This window comes from Lagenorhynchus albirostris, chromosome 7 (genome assembly GCF_949774975.1).
Source record: "Lagenorhynchus albirostris chromosome 7, mLagAlb1.1, whole genome shotgun sequence".
NCBI lineage: Eukaryota > Metazoa > Chordata > Mammalia > Artiodactyla > Delphinidae > Lagenorhynchus > Lagenorhynchus albirostris.
Genome location: NC_083101.1, coordinates 85,886,360 through 85,909,558, shown reverse-complemented (window position 1 = coordinate 85,909,558; position 23,199 = coordinate 85,886,360). Strand labels below are relative to the sequence as shown.

The 23,199-nt window shown below is 38.4% G+C and overlaps 1 protein-coding gene and 1 non-coding gene across 2 annotated transcripts in view; both read right to left on the bottom strand.

The window, feature by feature from the left end:
• The window catches only part of AOPEP (aminopeptidase O (putative)), a 359,663-nt gene that overhangs the window by 317,232 nt on the left and 19,232 nt on the right, over positions 1-23,199 (bottom strand). The gene's annotated exons all lie outside the window — the stretch shown is intronic.
• TRNAR-UCU (transfer RNA arginine (anticodon UCU)) lies at positions 15,163-15,235 on the bottom strand. The gene has a single exon. It is a non-coding gene; the product is annotated as a tRNA-Arg (tRNA).

Below are 23,199 nucleotides of genomic sequence, written 5' to 3'. Positions count from 1 at the left end.
GAGTCCATGGCTGGGTACCCCTTCCTTGGTGGAGATCAAGTCTCCCTTACCCACCCCCGCCACACCCAGCTATTAAGGCCTATACCTATTCCTCTGTGAGAGCCTCTTAGATTAGACTCCTATTCATCATACTAACTTTACATTCCCTCTCCATTTTGGTCAACTAAGATAAGCCTTTTTTGGTTTTGAATTTGCGTGTATGTGTGTCTGTGTGTGTGTAGCCATGTGCATGTTGTTATATTTTACCCAGCATTTCTAAATACCTGATATTGGGAGGGGGATTTCCTTTTAACTCAGTTGATCATATGGACCCTGCTATACCACTTAAATAGTCCATACCCACAAGTCCTTTGGCTCAAGAAATTTTCATGAAGGACATGCTTCACTGAATAATTTTATAAAGACCATAGCTATAGATACCCATTCATCATCACAGAAGCCTGGAGAGATGATTAAAGATTAAGAGGATAAGAATATGTGCAAAGAAAGAAGCCAAGATGCAGAGAAAGCTGGATTATATTATTCATTCATTCAACAAATACGTGGAATCATCTTCAATTTTCCCTTTGTCTAGTTAACTCTCTCGCTCTCCCCACCATGTCCTCAAGGAAAGCTTTCCTGACCTCACTGATTAAGTCAAATTACCCTATTATGATATCTCACAGCACTGTGTACTTTGCAGCACAAAAAAAGTTTTAGCTTTACATCTGTTTTTATAATTATTTAATTAATATTATTCTTCCTCTAAAATGAAGGGGAGTGCCCCTTCTGGTAGTAGTGGAATAGCTTATATCAGACCAATCCTCCCATTGACAACACTTATAAACTCTAGACAACAACAAAAAAAATCTGAAGGCATATGGGAATAAGCAAAAAGCTCACAGAAACTGTAGGTAGTTGACACCTGGGAGAAGAGAATGGCACTGAGCTTCCTGTTTTACAGTTTTTCATCTAACAGTAGGCCCTACTTGGTGCTAGGCAGAGCAGCTAAAATTCAGACTGAAATCTGCAATTTCAATGGTTGAAGAATCGGAGGACAGAGTTCAGAACTGACTCAGCAGCTAGAAAGTAAAGAAGGAAAACTTCAGGAAGGACGAGAGCCTCATATTCTACATATAAACTGCCCAATTTTCTAACTGACCCCATGTTCAGGGCAAACCAAACAGTCCTCTTATGCTAAATGAACAGAACTAAACTGAGATTTTTACTGCTGCCTAATGCAGGGAAGGTAAAGTCAGAAGTTTGAGTTCAGCCAAGTTAACTGCCTGATAAAATAAAACATTTAGTACTGCTTAGAGAAACATAAGGAACCCAGAGTTTCTATAAAATATCAACACAATGTCCAAGGTAAAACCCAAAATTATTAGGCATAAAAGAAACAAGAACATAGGACCCGTATTCAAAGAAAAAGCAATCAAGGGAAACTGACTTGAGTGGACCAAAATATTAGAATTAGCAGGCAAGGACCTTAAAGCAGCTATTAGTATTATAATTAAGGACATCAATGATGTAATAAATGAACTAAAAGGAAAACTGAGCAGAGATAAACAAAACTAGACTCACCAAGAAAAAAAGACAGTAAGTTCAAATAAATAAAATCAGAAATGAAAGAGGAAAAGTTACAACTGATACCACAGAAATACAAAAGAACATAGGAGACTACTATGAACAATTATATGCCAACAAACTGGACAACATAGAAAAAAATAAATTCCTAGAAACATACAGTCTTCCAACACTGAATCATAAAGAAATAAAAAATCTTGAATAGATCAATTACTAGTAAGGCAACTGAATCAGTATCAAAAACCTCCCAACAAACGGAAGTCCAGGACCAGATGGCTTCAGTGGTGAATTCTACCAGACATTCAAAGAAGATTTAATCATATCCTTCTCAAACTGTTCCAAAAAACTGAAGAGAAGGGAACACTTCCAAATTCATTTTTTGAGGCCATCATTACCCTCATACCAAAACCAGACAAGGACACCACAAAAAGAAAAGAAAAGAAGAGAAAATTACAGGCCAATATCCCCAATGAACAAAGATGCAAAAATCCTCAACAAAGTATTAGTAACCTAATTACAGCAATACATTAAAAAGATCCTGCACTATGATCAAGTGGGATTTATTCCAGTGATCCAAGGATGGTTCAACACAGCAAATCATCATAGGGATACATTACATTAACAAAATTAAAGATAAAAATCATATGCGCATCTCAATAGATGCAGAAAAAGCATCTGACAAAATTGAACATCCATTTAGGATAAAAACTCTCAACAAAATGAGAATAGAGGGAACATACCTCAACATAATAAAGGCCATATAGGACAAACCCACACCTAACAACATACTTAACAATGAAAAGCTAAAAGCTGTTTTTCTAAGATCAGGAACAATACAAGGATGCCTACTCTTGCAACTTTTATTCAACTTAGTATTGGAAGTCCTAGCCATGGCAATTAAGCAAGAAAATAATAAAAGCCATCCAAATAAGAAAGGAAGAAGTAAAACCATCACTATTTGCAGATGATATACTCTATGTAGAGAAAACTCAAAGGACTCCAGCAAAAAACTCTTAGAAGTACAAATGAATTTGATAAAGTTGCAGGATACAAAATTAATATACAGAAATCTGTGGCATTTCTATACAGCAATAACAAAATATCAGAAAGAGAAGTTAAGAACACAATCCCATTTACAACTGCATCAAAAAGAAAAAAATATCTTGGAATAAATTTAACCAAGAAGATGAAAAACCTAAACACTGGAAACTATAAGACACTGATTAAAGAAATTGAAGACATAAACAAATGGAAAGATATTCCACGCTCATGGACTGAAATAATTAATACTGTTAAAATGCCCATACCACCCAAAGCAATCTAAAAATTCAATGCAATCCCTATCAAAATTACACTTTTCACAGAACTAGAACAAATAATTCTAAAATTTGTATGGAACCACAAAAGACCCTTAATAGCCAAAGCAATCTTGAGGAAAAAAAAAACAAAGCTGGATGTGTCATGCTCCCTATTTCAAACTATACTACAAAGCTATAGTAATCAAAATAGTATAATACTGGCATAAAAAGAGACACATAGATCAATGGAACAGAATAGAGAGCCCAGAAATAAACCCACACGTATACTAATTTATAACAAAGGAGCCAAGAATATACAACATACATACAATACAAAAGTATTGAAAATACTTTTCAATAAATGGTACTGGGAAAACTGGACAGCCACATGCAAAAGAATGAAACTGGACCACTACCTTATACCACACACAAAAATTAACTTGAAGCAGATTATAGACTTGAATGTAAACTGAGAAACCATAGAACTCCTAAAAGAAACACAGGTGGTAAGCTCCTTCACATCACTCTTCTATATGTGTGTGTGTGTATGTGTGTGTGTGTGCGTGTGCATGTGTGCATGCACACACGTGTGTGTGTGTGTGTGTGTATTTGGATCTGACTCCAAAGGCAATGGCAACAAAAGCAAAAATAAACAAATGGGACTACACCAAACTAAAAAGCTCTGCACAGCAAAGGAAACCATCAGCAAAACAAAAAGGCAACCTACTGAATGGAAGAAGTTATTTGCAAATCATATATCCAATAAATGGCTAATATCCAAAATATATAAAGAACTCATCTAACTCAATAACAACAAAAAAGGTGATTAAAAACTGGACAGAGCATCTAAATAGACATTTTTCCAAAGAAGACATACAGATGGCCAACAGGCACATGGAAAGATGTTCAACATCAATCATCAGGGAAATCCAAATCAAAACCACAATGAGATATCATCTTACACCTGTCAGAATGACTATTATCAAAAAGACAGGAAATAACAAGTGTTGGAGAGGTTGTGGAGAGGTGGGATCCCTCCTACACTGTTGGGGGGAATGTAAATTAGTACAGCCACTATGGAAAACAGTATGCAAGTTCTTCAAAAACTTAAAAATAGAACTACCATATGATCCAGGTACTCCATTTCTGGGTATAACAAAGAAAACAAAAACACTAATTTGAAGAGATATACGCACCCACTACGTTCACTGCAACATTACATACATTAGCCAAGATACGGAAACAACCTAAGCGCCCACCGATGGATAAATGGATAGAGAAGATGTGAGTTATATATACATAATGTAATACTACTCAGCCATAAAAAAGAAGGAAATCTTGTCATTTTCAACAATAGGGATGGACCTTGAGGGTATTATGCTAAGTGAAACAAGTCAGTCAGAGAAAGACCAATACTGTATGATTTCACTTATTTGTGGAATCTAAAAACCAAACCAAATGAACAAACAAAACTACACTAAACTAATAGATACAAAGAACAGATTGGTAGTTTATCAGTGGGGAAGGGGTTTGGGGGTGGATGAAAAGGGGATTAACTGTATGGTGAGAGATGGTAACCAGAATTTTTGTGATGATCACTTTGTAGTGTATACAAATATCAAATTATTATAGTGTATACCTGAAACTAATATACAGTTGACCCTTGAACAAAGCAGGGTTCGGGGTGCCAACCCCCTGTGCAGTTGAAAATCTGTGTATAACTTATAATCAGCACTTCATATACATGGTTCTGCATCAGCACATAACAACCATGGATCATGTAGTACTGTAGTTCGTATTTATTGAAAAAAATCTGCATGTAAGTGGACCTGCAGTTCAAACCCATGTTGTTTAAGGGTCAACTGTAATATTACATACCAATTTTACCTCAATAAAATATTTAAAAAATAATGAAGAGTGAGAACAAGCAGCACCCAGATCGTGGTTTCTAAATACCTTTTCCAATAACAGGAACCAGGCCTCCTTGGAGAAAGGGCTGACTCTAGTACTGGGACAGGGAAAACATAAGATGAGCCTGGAGCATCATATAGGCCCCAAAGTAAGGAAGTTTAAAAAAAAAAAAAAAGGAAGGGGCATCTAAAAAGGACATAGGAACCAACTGAAAGAGCTTCCAATGGCCAAAGCTGGAACAATCTGAGTAAGATCATAAATAGTGATAGTACTGGATTAGAACCCAAAGAATAAAATAAATACCTATGACGACTCTACTTTAATATAAACAAATGATTGATAAATGGGCAGAGGGGAGGTAGGGCAGGATACATCTTCCTTACAGAAGAATTCCAAATATTAGATGTAGGTACTACCTCTTCCAAGAAGTAGAGTTTAATTTCCCTCCTCTTGAGTATAAGCTGCATTTAGTGACTTGCTTCCAAAGAATAGAGAATGGAAAAGGAAAAATACTAAGTTTACAGTAGAGGAACCTGCAGACATAAACTTGACCACATTATCAAAGTTATTAAGTCATATCATTATTGCCTGATTTGATTTGATAAGAAGGGCGCTTTACCTCTGTAGTATTCTTCCCAAAACCAATAACCTAAGCATAAGAAAACACCAGACAAACTTGACATTAAGGGGCATTCTAAAAAATACTTGACCAGTACTCTTCAAAAATGTCAAGGCATGGGGACTTCCCTGGCGATCCAGTGGTTAGGATGCCATACTTCCACTGCAGGGGGCGCAGGTTCCATCCCTTGTCCGGGAACTAAGATCACACACACCACGCGGCGTGGCCAAAAATAAAAATAAAAAACATTAAAATTCAAGGCATGAAAAGCAAGTAAAATCTAAGAAACTGTTACAGATTGGAGGAGACTTGGGGATATGAAAATGGAATGTAATGCGGTATCCTACATTGGATCCTAAAACAGGAAAGAAAGAAAAAAGGACATTCGTGGAAAACTGTAGTTCATATCATTGTACCGATGTTACTTTTATCATTTAACAAAGACATCATGATTATATGTATATTATGTATACCATTAGGGGAAGCTGGATGATGTATGTGAGAGTTCTATACTATCTTCACAACTTTTTTAGTAAATCTAAAAGTGTTCTGAAAGAAACCATTTATTTTTAAAAGAATAGTTAAAATTTTACAAATTTGGTGAGATATGTAAATCTAAAGATTCAAGAATCTGAACAAACCCAAACAAGACAAATGCAAAGGAAACCACACCTAAGCATATCATAGTCAAACTGCTGAGAATCAAAAACTTTAAAACTTGAAAGCAGCCAGAACAAAATATTACATTGGGGGACAGTAACACAAATGATAGCTGGCCTCTCATCAGATTGTCACTTGACTTATCAGAAACAATGGAGGCCCAGAAGACAATGGAATTATATTTTAAGTGCTCAGTGAACTGGGAGCAAAGTACATTTGCCTCAACTATATTAGTCCTAAAATCTTATAATTTGTTAGGAAGTCCTTATTTTTATACCTAGCAAAATGGCAGCCCATTTCTGGTTAAAATTATCCAAAATTCTGAATGAGATGAGATTGAATTAATTTCTACTTTATTCAAAATTGGTATCTCCTCTCATTTATCTGTCTTTTTTAAAATTCTATTTCAAAACAAATATATTCTAATATACTAACCCTCCCTCCAAAATATCTAGCTCTTTCCTTCTTCAAGTATAAATTCTTACGAATATTGGACAAACGGACATAGCATGGAACAGGTTTTCTACTCAAAGGTTTGAGCAGCTATTAAACTCTCAAGTCCCTCAGAACTTTTCTTTCAGATCCTCATTTTCATATAGCCTCAATTTAACAGAAATCATTTGCTCTTAAACAGTTAATAAACTTTTAAAGTTGAAGTAATTTTTAAACAGCAGAAACAAGCCAATCAAAAGATCACCATTATCTCTGGTACAATTTTAATCTTTGAGTTTGGGACATGCTGACATGCTTTCAGTCACTGTATTTGGTTTCTGGCATTTTAACTTTAAGTTTTTCCCCTTTGTTCATTCCTTTTAGTTTTTCTTTTACTTCAAGTAAAAATACAGTGTTAAAACAACATTAAGCTATATGTTTTAACTGAATAAGTACCAGGATATTCGGAGTTTAAATTCCCTTGGGAACCATAACTCTAACAACCTTCCCCCTCCCCCATATAAATACATGCTACAATAGGGTCTTTCATCGCAAAACTCATACCCGCGAGGCAACGTCATTTATCACTGAGTAAATAATGCAAGATAACATAATGAAAAGGGGATTTTGCTTTATTCCCTTAACTATAAATAAAAATATATAGCACTTTGCAGGATTACCACATGTGGTAGGATAGTAACTTAAATACCAACCTTTAAGCCAAACTATAAATAAGATAAACTATGCTCTCTGGTCTCAAGTTTTAAATAGTATCTCTTTTCTTTAAACTTACTGCTTTCATGAAGCATATAAGAGTGACTGCATATAATTTGTGATCATTGTGATCATGTAATGAAAGATCCTATTGTGATATGTATATGCAAAAAACAAAAAACAACTAGAGTTAAGGTTGTTGCAGGAATTACAAAAAGTGCTTGTGATGAAGATAATGCAGTGAAGCCAAGTCAGAATCAGAGCCAAAGACCTTTTCCTGGATAAAGAAAGCAAATCACTGTCAGCTGTGGCTTGATTTATATATTATAACAAACCAGTCAAGGGGTGAGGGAGAAAGAGGTCGAAAATGTGAACACTGAAAACAAAAACTGATTCTACTCGCATCAGTATCAGTACACTGAATTATGCTTCAACATGATGTGGTATGATGGAATTCAGAGTCCCTCACGGCAGCCTGTGTTTATTCTGGCTGTTCTGATCACATCTTAGCATCCAGATGCCATTCCTCTTTGGTGCCTAATGTGTTTATGCTCACATTATCATCAGGCATTGCAAAGATCATATTAGAAGTGATTTCACTCCATTTTCAAAGAGGAAGGAATTTATCCCTTTGATTGCTACTTGCTCACAAAATACACCTTGTTTCAGTTTTCTAAAAAAGTGCCACTTAAACTAAATTATAGCAGAGTGATCGGAAAAGGACTCCTGGGAGAACTCATTACAGTTATACAGAAAAGGAGATTTTGCTCTTCTACGCCTTTTTCAAGAAGTCATACTTGCCCATGGAGGCCGGACAGTGAAGGCACTGGAAAGGTTACTTACCTTCTTAACTTCGATATCCGATTCCTCCTTAGGAGATGTGTCTTCATCAACACTGACTTATTTGTTTTGGGAACTACCAACAATTAAAGATTTAAAATGAAATACCTAAATTAGAAAATATCCTTTCTGTGTCAAAACTATTAAAGACATATCAATAGAACACAACAAAGAATGAATCAATCAGAACATTGTCTGTTGTAGCTACACCTCTCCTATCAAGTTTGACCATGTCCTCCTATAATCCTTTATCCTTCCCTCTTCCCTTGGCCTTTGTCATCTTGCTCAAGGAACAGGACTTTATATATCCAGACAACTTTCCACTATCCAGGGGCAAATAACCTGATTTGTCAGGTTTTTTTTTAAAAGTGCACTTATGAAAAACTTAAAACTAGTGAAAGGTAGTGAAAACATCTATAAGAGAGTATCTACTTAGAAGAATTTATTATTTATTCAGTGCTTACTATGTAGCCGCCACTCTCCTACTCTCTTGAAATCCTTTTTATTCTTACTATCCCCTTTTACAGATGAGGAAATTATCCCCAGACAGGCTAAGTGCCCAAGATTACCAACACGTGAACTCATGCAGCTGGACTCCAGAGTGTTCTTAATCACTATATACATGGCCTCTAGTGCATGGCAATCCTACAGAGTAACCAGGCCATGCCACCTTGTATCAATGTCATTTGGAAACCAAAAAACAAGGCCCATCACAGACAACAGCCAAGGTGAGGGGACTCCTGAGGGCTGAGTTCAGGACGGTGAAGGGAGAATAATTAGGTCAGGGAAGGGAGAAGTGGGTACAAACAATAGACACTGCATCTCTGCCCAGCTCTTGCCCCACTCTAACACTTAAAAGAAGAGACAGTTCAATGAAAATGAGAGATCAGTAACATAGTTCTCTGACAGATAGGAATTTTGAGGCGCTTTTCAAACTTTATAATGTTTAGTGCACCTAACTTCACACATTTATTCTTTTCTTACTTTTGAAGAATAATGACTGTGTTTCTAAATATTAGCTATAAATAATTTTATCCTATATCCATTTTATACCATATTTTTATTCTTCTTTTAATCATGACTGGGGATTAAGTAACCCCACTCCATTCCTCCTTCCATTACATTATTATTCAATACTCCTATTTACTGAGCATTGACTAGAGTAAGAAGTTGAATTTCCTAAGCTGAACCCATAATCACAATTTCAAGCCATTTCATGGATACTCTCACAAGGGCTTCAGAGTCCCTGCTTACTTAACTGTGACCACATCCACCGCATTAATGCTTGACCCCAGTAAAGTGCCCCCTTGTATTTTCCCATCTGAGTCAGCTGAGATTTGCAAGTTCCCATGTTTGCCCCCTGACCACACTCGGTTTGCCACCTCCCAGTAGTTATCTGGGTTCTGCACCATTCCTCTTCAATCCACCCTCATCTCCACCCCCAGGTTCACTGCCATGGCTTCTGCTTTCCACTCCTGCTCCTGGCCACAGACCACTGCCACCTCCTTCCTTCTTCCCACATCTACTTTCCCACCTCTCAGCTGACAGGAGCCTTTAAAGTTGCTCAGGCTTTCATGCTGGAAAGAAACAAGGATAACATAAATGTGTCTTCCCTTCTTTGGCCCAATAACTACCATTCTAGTCTTTGCTTTCATTTTGCTATCAAAGTTTTTCAACTGGTAATTTATACCTCTTCCACTGTATGATCACACATTTCTTATAACTGTTGAAATCTGGCAACTGACCAAACCACTTCACTGAAAGTTTACTTTTAAACATTCACAATGACTTACTTCTTACCACATCTAGCTTGACCTCAGTCCTCATTTTTCTTGACTCTCTGTGGCATCTGACACTACTACCTTCCGATGATTCCTAAGACATTGTACTACCTATCTTTCCTCTTACATCTCTGACTCCAGAACACTGGGTGTTCCCCAAGGCTCAGTCCTGGGCCCTCTTCCATTCTGGAGTCTTCCTTTTGCTCACATATCAGATACTCAACTAATCATTCTATGGAAAGGACTCAACACCTTATCAACAGCTCTGATTGTTAAGTCCCTGTCACCTATCTCCAAAGCAATGCTGCTCAAACTATCTGTGGTAAGGGGCTAGTCATTTTTTCCCCTGTTACAGGTCAATACTTTTATAAAATATAATAAAAACAAATCACAAAAAAAGAAAAAAGACATACAAAATACAAGCCCCTATTTTAAAATTATTAGATTTAATATAAACACAATCAGAACAAACAACAGCATAGGAAAAAAAGACGAAAATTACTATAACAGTTTCTAAATTATTACTCTTTATTTCTGCACTTCTCTTCTTGCAGACCAACTAGCTTGTGGGTAGACACTGGCCGTGGACTACATTTCAAGGAGCACAGCTCTAGAGGCCTGTAGGGCATCCAGCTACCATCCTGCCACTCCCTTAACAGACAACAACTTCCATATTTCCGTCTGTTATGGCAGCATCACCTTCCACTGGGCCCAAAAGTTTTGCCTCATCCTGACTCCTCTTTCCTTTGTAACTCTATCCAATCAATTACCAACCTTTAAATTTTCTTCCTTCAAATTGTCTTCCATCCAACTCTTCTCCACATTGACTGCAACAACCCTAATTCAGAAGCTAAGACCCCCTACTTGAACTATCATACAACAACCTTCTAAATGAGTCTCCTTGTACGGTGAGCAGTCATTAGTGCTATTTACGAATATTTCCAGTTTTACCTCCCTGGCCCCTCCTCTCAAACACAGAAAACTACAATTTCTGGAACCCTTGTAGTTGGTTACTGCCATGTGACTAGTTGTACCCAATGAGTTGTAAATGGAAGTGTGAGTGTCATTTCCAGGCCTCATATTTAATTGCTGGTGCATGACCCTCTAGGGTGTTCTTTTCCCTCTCTTAAGGCAAACAAAATATGAGATATTGGCTATTCTATCAGTCTGGGTCTCTGAAGGACTATGATAAAGGAGAGCCTCCAACTGAGCTGTGATGGACATGCAGCATGAGCAAGAGACATATCTCTATTTTTTTTAAACCACAAAGATTTTAAAGATGCTTGTTTCTATTGCTATCTCACAGCCTGTACACTCTGACCCAAGCCTCTCCTCTCTCCAAAACCACACCAAGACGAAGGTCCCTGAAGCACTAATTTATCATCATGTCCCCACTTTTAAAAAATAAAATAAAACAAAATGGCATGCCTCAAATGAATTTCTGTGGTTTAAAGAAAAAAAAACAAAAAACGCAAACTCCTTAGTATCAAAGCTCTCACCAACCTATTTTTTCAAACATCCTACCAGATCAACCTCTTTTACCTGAATCTGCCAGACTCACCACCCCATACCATCCCCTGCCCAAACAAAGGAACAATTCCTCTCTCTCCTCCTTAAAGGAAAGGTCAGTTCTATCCATTCTACTAAACTTCCTCCACAGTCCTAAAATCAGCCAACACTTAATGAATACTTACTAAGTGCTAGGCTTTGTTCTAAAGTTAGTACTTTCAATGTACTAACTCACTTAGTCTCATAATGACTCTATGAGGTAGGTATCATTAAACTAATTTTACAGATGAGGAGACTAAAACACAAGGATTAAACAACTTGCTGAAGGTTATACGACTAATAAATTATGAAGCCAGATGAACCCAGCAGTCTGACTCCGAAGACTGTCCTTTTAATCACTGCCCTATATTGTTTCTAGGACACTCTGATCTCCCCTTTCACTGAACTTCCATTACACTGTGTGGATCTTCCTAGCACATAAAGTTGTGCCTTGCATGACTTGTCACAGTTTCATGTGTGCAGCCTTTATCTATCAATACTAAGCTAGACTGTAAACTCTGGGGATATACTTTACCACTCTTTGCATCATTCAATAAGAAAATGTCCCCAAAGGAATCACTCTGCGATAAGTATGCTTCTACTGGAAAGGACAGATATTAGTCATGTTTTTTTTTATTTTCTGTATTTTATAACACTTGAGATCTTGAGGCCTTGCTGATCCTGGAGAGACAACCCCTTCCAGGGCTAGCTAATATGCAAACCAGCCAATCCACAGTCCATACCCCCAGCCACCTCCTTTATCTAACTCACACATCAAGCCAATATTTCCCCTACCCTAAATCACCCAAGGCAAGATACCAGACAACTAGGGACCACTCTTGTAGCCCAGAGCCTCTGAAATTATTCAAACTAGCCAGTCCTAAGTCTGCTGACTCTGTCCTGCCTTGCCTTTTCCCCAGAAACCACAATAAAGGCTCATGTCCATGCTTCCCCCTTACTCCTCCTGCCTCCTGATCAACCCCGGTGCCTCCAGTGTGACCCTGCACAGCCACCTCCCTTCTCCTGGGAACTGTAAATAATAAACTCCTCTTTCAAAGGCAGTTTGTCTCCACGTCTGTCACCCTATCATACCTGATTAAAACAAAACCCCGGGTATATTTTAAAACAGATCATCACATCTGGAGGTCCTTGGAAATGCAAACTGCACACTTGAGACCAGGCAGGATTCTATCTCCATTGGTGCAGGAAGGAAGGATTTTCAGTGGGCATAGAGGAGACAGAGGAGTGGTACATGGAACAGAATTGGTTTGGTGGTCTTCCTGCTTAGCATAAAGAAGACAGAAGCCCATCTTGTCTTCCAATTCCAATTTTAGCAGTTACTATCTCAGCACTGAATTGGTAATTGTAATTGTAGAATCTCCAAATCTTTAAACAACCCTACATATGTTAGTTGTTTTCTATTTTTTCCATAAGGATTAGCAAGAAAATCCCTAAGAGTCTGAAGACAACCATAGGGGTAACAAGGAAAGGCAAAAGCTAAGGAAAGTGTGGCTTATCTGTAGACAGTCTTAGGAAAAACAAAATCCAAGGAGCGGAGTGGGTGCAGGCAGTTCTGAGAAGAGAGAAAACCAGCTTGAGCCTCTGCAACCTGCCACCAGGAAAAGAGTATAAAGATCCCAACCTGGAGTTGAGAAGCAGTCTTAGTAATGAAACCCAAGGGGTTTCCTAACACACTCTCTCCTAGACAAAGCTAAGCAGTGTCCATAAATGCTTAATAGACACTTGTTGAATGGACACCTCAATCATATAAAATTGAATAGCTTTAAGATACTCACGGAGACTTAGATGTAGTCCACTTTGTCCCCCCCCCCCCGGTATAAAACCTTTTTTCTTGCCCTTTTCTATATCTCCCCTGAGACAAAGGTACTTCTTTTCTCCTACAGGATAAAATGGTGCAATTTTTCACAGTGCTCTGAGGTTCCAGTGTTCCTATGGAATATCTGCACATTCAGCCATTGCTCCTCTGAAAAAATGCCAGAGGACTCCCACTCCACAAACACTCCACGTTTCAGAGGTTCAGGAAACAAGGTGGGGAACAGATCTGGACTATGGCAGGCCAGGAGAATACTATTCACCCAAAAACTTCCCTAGAACATATTGGTCCCAAGCTAGCAACATGAATCTAGAATGCCTTAGAGAAATCAGGTAGACCAGAGTCTTTAGCCTATGGGGAGTCAGTCAATTCAGAACTCCTCTGGACTACTCAGAAATCTTTGAGAAGGCACCTGACCTTTGCATAGCAATATTAACGACAATTAGCAACTCCATCTAACAACTGCTTGCTATAAGGCTAGGCGTATTAAGTACATCATTGCATCTATTTACCTCTATCTACCCAGTGAGGTAGGTTTTTCATCCTTTCTACAGATGAGTAATTTGAAGCCCAGATAGGTGAAGATACTTCCTTAAATTCAGTTATTAGATGGCAGAGTTGAAATTTAGATTCATATGGTCTGATTTCAGATCGCAGACTCTTAAAACTACGCTTTGCCTGAAGCACAGTCCAAGTCTAGATCAAAAATGTCCATTTAAAGCACAGGAAGTGCATTAGATCCTAAATCCATGAGTTGAAAGAGAATGGCGACACTGAAACAGGTAAAAAACTACTCCCGTATTCCCATACAAACATGGCTATCCACCATCACCAGTCTTCCCACCATTCACAAACACCATATTCTACTGCTTACTGGCAAGGCAATTTATACTATGTCACAGGTCCTGCAATTTATATAATGCTACAGGCCCTGCCTTTTAAGGAGTAATAAAATCTTACACATACACACCAAGTGAAAGGTATATTTTAATCCTGACCTAATAAAAGTTAACTATATAAAATTGCATAATACCAAACAACACTTTACATGTTGATATCCTATTTGTTAAAGCTAAAATCATGTATTAATGATGATGCAATAATATAACATTCTATATATCCCTGAATAGGCAACATTCTTACCATGAGACACTGGACTAGACATTCTACGGGTTGGAAGATGACGGAAAGGTAAATAAGGATGGGATATTAGAACACAAACTCATGTTTTAGGTCTACTTCTAGGCTTCCAGGGATACCAGCCTTGTTGATATATGCTTCTTTCACTCAAATTTCTTCCCACCATTCTCCAGAAGAAAAGACTCCTATAGACAAGCTCTGAATGGCTTCATCTCTTCATAAATGGAACATCAGTTCTTTCACCTGATTTTCACATGACAGTTTCTAAAACCCTCATAAAAATCCCAGGTCACACTCGAGGTCACTCACTGTCTTCAATGCAGTACAACAGTTGAAATAAGGTTTGACCATAGCAGATTCAAAAGGAAGGGGTATTATTTCACCAAGTGCTTTGCATACCACAGGCCCAAGATAAGTAACTATTGAACACTTTTGTGGATATAATTCAAGTAATATAGTCTTTAAAAATAAAAAGAACTGGCTTAATATCTAATATTTAATGATGAAAGCATTATCATACTACCCAGGAATTTTTGTTATGCTATGATAAAAATTAACAAAACTTTTAAAACTCTATTAGGAGAAGTAATAGAATTTATTATGTCCATAAATATTCATATACTGGAAACAGGATCTAGATTAATAGAGCTGGGTTACAGGGTTCAGTAGGGTAAAAATAAAGAAATTGGAAAAGAAAATATAGAGAAAAATATCAGCTTTTTAAGTAGGATTTCCTCTTCTAGAAATGTTGAAAACCACTGGGTTTTTTTGTTTGTTTTTACTTTTTGAAGCCACACCACATGGCATGCAGGATCTTAGTTCCCCAACCAGGGATTGAACCTGTGCCCCCTGCAGTAGAAGCACAGAGTCTTAACCACTGGACCACCAGGGAAGTCCCTGAAAACCACTGTTTTTAATAGAAGCTATTTTTGATATTTTGGCCTTAAAGAAATAATCTGAAAGTAGTTTATTAGTAACAAATGTTCTACCATGGAGAAAAAGTTACTGCTCTAGCTCGTAGGAGAATATATTTTATTAGCATAAAGAGATTACAGATGCAGACTCCTCGAATCTATGATCACAAAGGACTAGAAATCCAGTTCCCACTCACAGCATGAATCCCCTCTAGAACACACCTGCAGAGTCATCCAATGACTATTTCAAAAGCCCCAGGTATTTTTAATATTGTTTAAAAACAGCAGAACAATCCAAATGCCCATCAAGTGATGAATGGAAAAACAAAATGTGGTATATCCATACAATGGAATATTACTCAGCCATAGAGAGGAAAGACATACTGATATATACTAAACATGGATGAGGCTTGAAAAAATTATGCTAAGTGAAAGAAAGACACAAAAGGCCAAATATTATATGATTCTATTTATATGAAATGTCCAAAACAGGCATATCCGCAGAGACAGACAGTATATTAGTGGTTGCCGGGGGCTGGGAAAAGGCAAAATGGGGACTGACTACTAATGGATAAAAGGATTCCTTGTGGAGTGATGAAGATCTCCTAAAATTAAACTGTGGTGATGGCTACGCAACTGTGTGAATATACTAAAAAGCACTGAACTGTACACTTTTAAAGGGTGAATTTTATGGTGTCTGAGTTACATCTAAATAAAGCTGTTATTTTAAAAATTGGGGAAAAAAGAAAAGCAAACCATTTAAACAAAGTTTTACAGTGATTTTCTCACAAGTGTCCTATGGAAGATAGAAAATCTTACATAATTTAGAACAAAAGACTCAATAGAAACATATAAATGATATTAGCAAGGATTATTAGGGATATTAGGGTTGACATATATACATTACCATGTGTAAAATAGATAGCTAGAGGGAACCTGCTGTATAGCACAGGGAGCTCAGCTCGGTGCTCTGTGATGACCTAGATGGGAGGGATAGGGTGGGCAGTGGGAGGGAGGTCCCAGAGGGAGGGGATATATGTATACATCTAGCTGAGTCACTTCACTGTACAGCAGAAACTAACACAACATTGTAAAGTAACTATACTCCAATAAAAAAAAATAAGCTTAGTACTTTAAAGGGACTATTTTAAAAAGATACATATTGATTTCAACAGGAACTTACAGTTAAAGAATTATGCTAAGTACACGTCTCCTTCCAACATGGCACAGCATTTCAATCTTAGAACTTATTTTGATATTATTTTGAAGACTATTTCAAAAAGTGTTAGCCTTGAGTATTTGTTTAAAACAGTATTTCCCAAGCTTTAGTCACGTATGTACCGTCTTCAGTATTTTTGCCATCCTCACACCATCTGTATTATTATTTTTTAAATATTTTCCTTCAATCCACTTCACCATTGACTCACCTTTTGTAATAACCATGAAATCGTGGGTTTGAAGTGCTAATACACACTTTTCCCCCATATATTAAAATTCAAAATATGCTTATCCATGTACCACTTTAAATCATCTTGTATACAACTCAAGAAAACACTGGTTAAAAAAACCAGCTTTGCCTGGTAACATATCTATACTTTAAAAAGTGACAGGGAAATTAGAATGGTCAGAAAAACACTGTTAGGACTTTTCTATAAAGTAAGGCACATGTTCAACGGGAGCAACAGGGCTTGCACTTGGCCAAGAGAAAGTCTTTGAGAACAGTACTGGCGTGGATGGTAGAGGAAAATGGTGGGCAGTAGGCCTCCATGAGGGAAGCAGCTGAAAGAACAGGGATGTTAGGTCTTTTCTACAAGTTCTTGGATACAGTATGATACAGTCCGGGTGCTACTGCCATGTTCAGCTTGTCAAACAGAGCTGAATTTGGCAGAAGGAAGGCTGTCTGATGATCAGATGGGGCAAGGCTTTTTTTTTTTTTTTTTTTTTTTGCGGTACGCGGGCCTCTCACTGTTGTGGCCTCTCCCATTGCGGAGCACAGGCTCCGGACGCGCAGGCTCAGCGGCCATGGCTCACGGGCCTAGCTGCTCCGTGGCATGTGGGATCTTCCCGGACCGGGGCACAAACCCGCGTCCCCTGCATCGGCAGGCAGACTCTCAACCACTGCGCCACCAGGGAAGCCCAGGGGAAGGGCTTTCTACTGACTCTGCTTCTTCCTTCCTGTTGACACCAGTCCTAAAAGCCTGCAGAGGGGCCCACTACTAAAGTAGTGACTCCAGGGCAGAGAAAGTCTGGGCTCTACTACATCTGTTCCTCTTGTGTAAAGGAAACATGAGTTAGATTTCATTTTGAAATATTAGTATGAAGGGTGGTTTGAAACAGATTCCTTAGAGAAGCTTATTCCCATTCCTGATGGGAGATGTCATCATACAACCCCTCCTCAAAAAAACTCACATTGAAGACCCTGGAATAATTGATCATCCCCTTTTTTACTCCCTTTTCCCACTGCAGGGGGAACAACTACTGTTGTTGACAATTATCCATCCTAAGTAGGTGAATCAAGAACATGCCACTGTCTTTACTCTTATCCATTTAAGAAGCCCTAACTGAATTCTGGAATAGCGAGGAATACAGAAAGATAGTAACTGAAGGCTCTCTCCAAAGAGAACAGAAAAAAAAAAGGAAAAAGGAAAAAAAAAAAAGCTTCCTTCCCTATTCTTATTCATTAATCATTTTCCTGAGAGCTAGATATAACAACTTTTAAAAGAAATCTATGTAAGAAAAAATCACAAATCATTTTTAAAAATTTATTTATGTATTTATTTTTAGCTGCGTTGGGTCTTCATTGCTACGTGCAGCCTTTCTCTAGTTGTGGCGAGCGGGGGCTACTCTTCAATGCGGTGTGCAGGCTTCTCACTGTGGTGGCTTCTCTTGTTGCAGAGCACGGGCTCTAGGCACATGGGCTTCAGTAGTTGTGGCACATGGGCTCAGTAATTGTGGCTCGCAATCTCTAGAGCGCAGGATGAATAGTTGTGGTGCCTGGGCTTAGCTGCTCCGCAGCATGTGGGATCTTCCCGGACCAGGGCTCGAACCCATGTCCCCTGCATTGGCAGGCGGATTCTTAACCACTGCGCCACCAGGGAAGCCCCATAACTCATTTTAGATAAACCTACTCCTGCCCCTGAAAGTGATCTTAGGGTTCTGGTCAATAGGTTCACTGACATATTTTCTTAACACTCTTGATGCCTTTTAGGCTTCTGGCACATGGCTTGGAGACCGTGGAAAGATATACTTTCCTAGTATTTTCTCAAGTTAATTTATTCTTTGTGTGAAGCTTTGATATATAGCCCCATAACTGTAAAGATAGGCTTCCTAAAGACTGTTCAGAAAATATAAATTATAGAGCTACAAAACCTTTAAGTCTGATTGGTTTTGTGTTATATTATACTGTCAAAATGGTCTTTGGGAGCATTTTAACCTAGGAAGACTACTGGTGATTTCTCAAAGAATTTCATCCCAAGCATCAATTTCCATTGAACATTACACATTCAGGTAGCTTCATTACTAGCAATTCAGATTCACATCTGTAAATATCCTCAGAAACTCATGAAAACATTTGTTTTATAACCAGATAAATCGCAACTCTTCTCAGAGATCTACCACAGCGTGTCTCAAAGTGTGGTCTGAGGATCACACGCACTAGAATCAAATGTGGAGGGTGTTTGTTAAAAATACAGATTCTTCTAAAATATGACACAAATGAACTTATTTATGAAACAGAAAAAGACTCACAGACACAGAAAACAAACTTATGGCTGCCAAAGGGGAAAGGGGGTGAGGGAGGGATAAATTAGGAGTTTGTCATTGGTAAACAACAAGGTCCTACTGTATAGCACGGCGAACTATATTCAGTGTCCTGTAATAAACCATAATGGGAAAGAATATGAAAAATTATATATATATATGAACTAACTGTGCTATACACCAGAAACTAACACAACATTGTAAATCAACTATATTTCAATTAAAAAAAAAAGATTCCTAGAAACTATGTCAGAGCTATTAAATCAAAATCTCCAGGGATGGGGCCAATAATCCACATTTTACATAAGATGGCCAGGTAATTCTTATGTACCTTAATGCTTCTGAACCACTTAGCTACTTGAACCAACTCTTGCCATCACAAAAACACAAAAACAGGATTCTCACAAGTCATTGCATATATAAAGTATACATTAAAAAAAGAATCAAGGAATAAATATTTAAAATGGAAAAGAAGGCAAAGTGAAAAGTTCTCTTCTATTACAGTCTGGAAGAATTTAGATTCTAGTGTGAACTGCAGCCATGAACAGGAAGTATTCTCTACCTGTAAGACAAGTGTTATTTGTTACTATATTTATAGTAAAGATACCAATATCTCTTTTGTCATTCAGTGTGAAACACAGGATACTCTGTAAGAGGAATGCCATACTTACATAATGATTAAAGGATGCTCCAGCAGGCAATAAAGTCTGCACTCATTCTTTCTCAACATTGTGACTTTGCCACCACAATTTAGCAAAGTGGTTCTCAACCACTTTGAATTTCCTGGGCCAGTGGTTTTCAGACTAGACATACATTTAAAATCATCTGAAGATCTTGTTAAGACACAGACTACTACTTGCATTTACAAGTTCCAGGTGATTACTGATGCTGTTGGTCCAGAGACCAGACTTGAGAATCACTGGCTTAATCTAACTCTGATCTCCTTCAATGAGTTCAGTGATGCTAAAAAAAAAACTACTCCAACTGGCAAAGACTCTAACCACCGGTTGCAGGGCTTCTTGTGTAGGACCCTTGCTGTTCAGTATCTTCAGGAAGTTCCCATCGTTCAAAACTTGTAGTAAGGGTGATAAGCTTGTCCTTTCTTGGCAGCTCCAGAGATAAACACCCTTCCTATCCCTCCCCCAATTCCTAGCCTCTGTCTGACCCTACAGCCTCACTTCCTACCCTGAAACTATACTTCCTATGCAGGAAAGCTGTTGGAAAGTCAAGAGGTCCGTCTGTTCCTGTCTTAGGGAACTACACTTCCTTTAGCTGGAAATCAAGTCAGGCTACCTCCAGTTAGTGATTTATTTGATGACTGTCACAGGACTACAGCTGTACAAACGAACTCAGCAAGGAGTACACGTCTGGAGGCACAATTAGGTCAAGTATAAACTCAAAAGACTGTCCAGAAATAGAAGCATTCAGCTCTCAACATTTACGTACTGGTCCTTCGTGGGAATAAATATATAACACAGATTTCTCCATTCAGAGATAGATCCAGAATTTACAGACTACAAATGGGTGCCCCATGCTCTCTAAACAGCTTTCAAATTCATCTCATCAAGGTTTAAAATATATTCCCAGCATCAGGTTCTAAGTGGTGAATTGCATATATATTCAGTTCATCCTTCCCAAGAAAAGATATTTCAATAAATTCTTAGAAATTGAAAAACATTTCGGAGCAAGGTAAGAAAACGCATTGGATAAAGCTTAAATATCTTTAGAGGATCTTCAGGAGCTCAATCATCTTTTCAATTTGAACATATAACTAACAATTTGGGGACCGTGTTAAAATTAATTAGGAAGTTTAACAGGTAAGGCTAAACAGTTTATTTTTCTTTTTTCTATCCTTAAGAAAAAAGTAAACCTGGAGAACAAATATAGAACTACACCAATAGGGAAGGATGTTTTAAAAATGTTGGCCATAAGCTAGTTAAATGTTGCAAATACTGCATAATATTAATAATTTACTATGTATGGTAAAAATATATGACCTCCTTAAACCATTGTAAGAAAATGATTAAATACAACATACACTATAACCATGGTATTTCCAAAACCTAGAACACTTGCTTTAACAAGAAAATATGTTAAGCCATGTTCTGAATCAAAAAAATTTCTTATAAAAAACAGTCCAAATCCTTGGGCATCCACTTGCTCTAGTGTGACCACTGAAGAGTCTTAGGTTTGTCCAACTACTGAATATGGGTGCAAACTGAGCACACAAATCATTTAATGTCATCTGCTACTGGAGACCAACTGATGGATGTAATGCTGCTGCTTTTTACCGCACAACTTCTTTGACAAAATGTTGTTTTCTGGCATGTTGTCGTATTTAGCATAAACATCCATTTTCATGGTTTGGAGAGAGCAACCCATTTCTCCTTTGAGGTGCTAGATCCTAAACACCAAAACAAATCAGATCCATATGGTATAAAAAACTGGTCATGCGCTTCCCTGGCGGCGCAGTGGTTGAGAGTCCGCCTGCCGATGCAGGGAACGCGGGTTCGTGCCCCGGTCCGGGAAGATCCCACATGCCACGGAGCGGCTGGGCCCGTGAGCCATGGCCGCTTAGCCTGCGCGTCCGGAGCCTGTGCTCCGCAACGGGAGAGGCCACGGCAGTGAGAGGCCCACGTACCGCCAAAAAAAACAAACAAAAAAAACTGGTCATCATTCTTTCTTGAGGTAATTAATTAATCTTTTTTTTAGAAAGCCCCATACTTAAGTATGGAAATAAGGTCAAAAACTATTGTTAATCAGACTTCCTTGGTGGCGCAGTGGTTAAGAATCCGCCTGCCAATGCAGGGGACACAGGTTCGTGCCCCGGTCTGGGAAGATCCCACATGCCACGGAGCAATTAAGCCCGTGCACTACAACTACTGAGCCTGTGCTCTACAGCCTGTGAACCACAACTACTGAGCCCGCATGCTGCAACTACTGAAGCCTGTGCTCCACAACAAGAGAAGCCACCTCAATGAGAAGCCCGCGCACCGCAATGAAGAGTAGCCCCTGCTCACCGTAACTAGAGAAAGCCCTCCCACAGCAACAAAGACCCAACACAGCCAAAAATAAATAAATAAAAATAAATAAATTTATAAAAAATATTGTTAATCACCAGTAGAGGATTTAGCTATTATAGGATATTCCTTGACAGAAGCTGATTTTTTATACTACATCAAATAGATTGGCTTCCATGAAAAATAATTTGTATTACATTCCCCTGCCCTGCATATAGCCACCTGAGGACCTGGTCCTGCTCTCCAGCAGGCCAGCAGCAGACCCACACCACCCCCCACCTCTGAGCAGCCAACCACACCAGAAGCCTACCCCACCCTCCAGCAGACCTGCAGCCACCACAGGAGGCAGCCCTGCCTACCAGCATGCCCACAGCAGTCTGCCTTACCACAACAGAAGGGCACACACAGCCCACATAGGGACACCTCTAGAGCATATAATTCTGATGACCAGAGGGGAGTGCACTGCTGGATTCCACAGGATGTCTCCTACATTAAGGCCACTTCTCCAAGATCAGGAGATGTAACTGAACTACCTAATACACAGACATAAACAAGAGAATTGGCAAAATAAGAAGGCAGAGGAATATGTTCCAAGTAAAGAAACAAGACATAACCTCAGAAAAAGAACTAAACAAAGTGGAGATAAACACTCTACTCAAAATGAGTTCAAGGTAATGATCATAAAGATGCTCAATGAACTTGGGAGAAGAATGAACACAGTGAGAATTTCAACAGAGTTAGAAGATATAAGGAAGAACCAAACAAAGCTGAAGAATACAACAACTGAAGGAAAAAATACATTAGAAGCAATCAACAGTATATTAGATGATACAGAGGAATGGATCAGCAATCTAGAAGACGAGTAGTAAAAATAAGCCATGCTGAACAGAAAAAAGAATTTTTAAAAATAAGGACAGTTTAAGAGACCTCCAGGAAAACATCAAGCATACTAACATTCATATTCTAGGGGTCCCAGAAGAAGAGAGAGAGAAAGGGGCAGAGAACTTATTTGAAGAAGTAATAGCTGAAAACTCCCCTAACTTGGGGAAGGAAATAGACAAGAGAGTCTTAAACAAGATGAACCCAAAGAGGTCCACAGCAAGACACATTACATATACAGTGGCAAAATTAAACATAAAGAGAGACTCTTAAAAGCAGCAATA